We start from the raw sequence: 3,688 nt of genomic DNA, 5'->3' as shown, positions 1-3,688 counted from the left end.
ACAAAGTGTAACGTCTTGTTGAAACTACTGTACCCTTTGATCAACCGTCGGTCGTCATTGTCCCTGAAAAATAAGCTTGCTGTCTACAAGCAAATCATCCTCCCTGTGATCGAATATGGCATGCCGGTCTGGGAGAGCTGCGCTAAAACCACCCCCTCAAACTTCAACGGGTCCAAAACAAATTCCTGAGGATGATCCTCAACACCCCTCCCAGGACAAGAACATCCGAGGTCCACCGTCTGGCCGGAATAAAAACCTTACATGAACGCTTTGGTGAGTGTAAAGAAAAGTTTAGGGTCCGTTGCTTGCATTCGGATCAGGCACCAATTAGGGCGCTAGTTCCAATCTAGGTTATCAAATTTTTTTATTGTAAATATTAGTGTACATAGTAGTTAGGTTATCAAATTTTAAAAAACACACCAGCGCCTCCTAAAGGCCGTCATGATACATTATATTTTAAAAATTAAGTAATAGCATAATAATAATAATAATAACAATAGTTGAAATTGAAGTTGGAGGGCCAAGCCGGCCGATCACTGTACATGTATAAAAATGATTGTAGAACAAAACATGTTTTAAATAAAGAAGAATTTTACTACTACTACTTGATGGCGAAAGCTTGATTGCTGTGGCTGGCGGCGTGGATAGGCCGACGGCGTTGCCGGCGAGAGCCTGGGTTCGGTGGACGACAGCGTGGAATGGTCGATGGCGTTGCAGATGAAGGCTTGCTTGTGGTGGGGGCAGGCTGGTGATTTGCATCCAGTCACCGATTCCAAACCGGTACAAAGGGCGTAGCTGGGTGTACGATCGCTGGGCCAGGGTTGTTCGGAGGTTCCTGGAGCCTCTAGCAAGTCCGATTTGAACCGAAATCCAGTTTGTGACGATGGTTCACCGTCGAGAAGGCTTTCACTGGTACCAGCCCGGTATCCAGACTCGAGGAGCAAAACGTGGTGTGTCCGATCCCTTAATTGGTTGATTTTAGTCGTCAAAATGGCCGCTGGGGACCTGGTAGGTGGCGACTTGGTCCTGAAGACGTTTATTTCCAAAATGGGCGCCGCCGGGTGATGGGTATCGGAGGGGGGGTAGGTTCCACTACCGCACGGTATTTGCTCACTCTCTTTACGGCTTGGCTGGTCCAGGAAACTGTGGATACAGAGAAGAATACCTCCGGGATTTCAAACCAAAGGAAAACGGAAAGAAAAGGCCCAGATCTGGACCTAATGCCGGAATTAGTACACCTATTAATTGTCATCTCTCTCTTCATGCCACCCCTAACAGTTCAACTTTTCTTACAAGTAGTTACCTTTTCTTTATACTGTTCTGTTTGTTTTTTACAATTCCCGTTTTTTATGGGTCTATTGTGAAGCTATAGAACAAAGAAACCGATTAAGATGCTAGCACTAATAATCACTTTTTCTTGTTGGTTTTGAAACTAACCGTACTTTCTACGAACAACCGTACTAATTTAAACTTTCCGTACTATTAGGCTTAACTTTTTCAGTATTTTATAGAATCTAAAAGAGAAAACACATAACACTATTATACACCTTACTTATTGTTAATTTTTTAACATTTACACTACTGTTTGAGATACACGACGCGCACTACTATTATCTGAATAGTCTAGAACGGAAAGAGGCTCAATGTCTTGCTGCAATTAGTTTTATCAATTTTGCTTCGTGGAAATTATTCCGAAGTTGGACACTTTACGAAGTTTGGCAACCCAGATTTAAAAGGTTGGCTGCCCTTCCGCGCAGGGACCTGACAGCTGACGTTACATACGAGAAATAGGTTACGTTCTTTCTCAAACCGCTGTAAATAAATTATCCTAAGGGAAAGGTAACGAGTGGTATTAGCGTAATAGCGATTTGCTCTGCATTAGACAGCTAATGATTCAACCGCCAGTGAGGCTGTCAGTTTTATTCTTTTTTTTAATAGGGTGTGGGTATTGGGATCTCCCTGGCAGGCGTGATAAGTGACGAGGATGTTTGTGGAGGAGCCAACAAACTATAATTGAAACCAACGGTTACAAACTTTATAGTTATTTATAGAAAACACTAATAAAAACATTAAAAAAAAATAAAAATATAGGGATATTTTGGGAAATTTCTAAACCATTATAAATTTTTCTCGAAATTTTTATAAGATATTCGCGAGTCCACATTTTTTTGTATCCTCCTGATGCATTAAAGGTGTGCGAGTTTTAGATATCCTAATACCTGATGCACATTACAACATGATAACATTTTCAAAATTTTCGACTATTTACATGAAAATTTATAATTTCCATGCTGGGTTTAGGGGTGATTCAAATATGACGTCCACTACTTTTTGGGATTTCTAGACCCCCCCCCCTTTGTCACGTTTTGTTGTATACCTAATACATGTGCTGTCACAAAATCTTAGACCCCCTCCCCCCCTAAAACCTGTGACATCATTTTTGAAAGACCCCTTAGTTTGATTTTGAATCAATTGAAATTGTCCATCTTCAAAATTGATCGGATTTACCATATGTTTTAGTTACATAATGTTTTTTTATTATTTTTTGTACTTGAAAAAAACCACGTGGTCATAGGGGGGGGAGGGGGTGTCTGCCAAATGACCACGATAAGCCACATGGGGGGAGGGGGGTTGAAAATCTTCAAAAATATGACCACGTGGTTTCTGGATGGTCCCTTATAAGCGTTTTGTAGGTAGTCAGTTTGCTACGGCGGCGAACTCTATTCGATCGGAGCGTCTTACGGAGTCCAAAGTACGTACGATTTCCAGCCACTATGCGCCTCCGAATTTCTCTGCTGGTATCGTTATCGGCGGTCACTAGTGAGCCCAAGTACACGAATTCTTCAACCACCTCGATTTCGTCACCACCGATAGAAACTCGTGGTGGGTGGCTTACATTGACCTCTCTTGAGCCTCTTCCTATCATGTACTTGATGACTAGTCCAATCCGTTTAGCTTCGCTTTTCAGTCTGATGTAGGCTTCCTCCATCCTCTCAAAGTTACGAAGAAGTCGAGATATAGGTCGTTATTTTGACCACCAAAATTTAGGTTTTTCACGATACATTCGTCAATATGTTTTTTTTTAATTTTCAAATGTTCTACAAAGTTGTCCGTCACGATGAAAAGCATGAACCTTTCGAAGATAGTTTCATTTTATGTTCAATATTGACGAAGGTATTGATGATTTTCTGTTCAAAAATGATCATTTTGACATTAACTGCATACATTTAGGGTTGGCATTTCTCTGTAAAATATCCGTCGATTCGATAATCATTTTCAAAATTTGGACATAAAGACAGACATAGGTCTGACGTAAGTGTTATTATCATGAACTAGATGACCCGACAGACGTTGTCTTGCACAGTAGGTGAGAATGCGTATTGTGATCTGCCTATACAAAATACTCATACAAATTCTAATTTAAGTTTTTCATATTTTTTCAGTTTAAGTCATGACTTTTATATAAGACAATATTATATAAACCCATCGGAAATTGTGATGAAGAAATTTGAACCCAGCAGTTTCTTAGTTATGCGGAATACAGACCAATTCATTTTTATATCTAACAATAAGAAGAACCGTCTAAGACGAGTTAACCCAGGTAACCGTAAGCATTAAAATAAGCCTTACGTGCGACTAAAATGCTATCACATAGCTAACAAACTTTATACTGGCTCTTTTATAGCCC

General features: G+C 40.3%; 1 long non-coding RNA gene across 1 annotated transcript; it reads right to left on the bottom strand.

The window, feature by feature from the left end:
• Positions 1-611: 611 nt before the first annotated feature.
• On the bottom strand, positions 612-1,925 carry LOC134218302 (uncharacterized). Its single transcript, XR_009981303.1, has 3 exons — positions 1,438-1,925; positions 1,304-1,366; positions 612-1,217 (listed from the first exon to the last, which is right to left on the bottom strand). It is a non-coding gene; the product is annotated as an uncharacterized LOC134218302 (long non-coding RNA).
• Between the last annotated feature and the right edge of the window lie 1,763 nt (positions 1,926-3,688).

This window comes from Armigeres subalbatus, chromosome 2 (genome assembly GCF_024139115.2).
Source record: "Armigeres subalbatus isolate Guangzhou_Male chromosome 2, GZ_Asu_2, whole genome shotgun sequence".
Classification (NCBI taxonomy): domain Eukaryota; kingdom Metazoa; phylum Arthropoda; class Insecta; order Diptera; family Culicidae; genus Armigeres; species Armigeres subalbatus.
The sequence above is the reverse complement of the archived record's forward strand: the minus strand, read 5'-3'. Positions and strand labels throughout refer to the sequence as shown.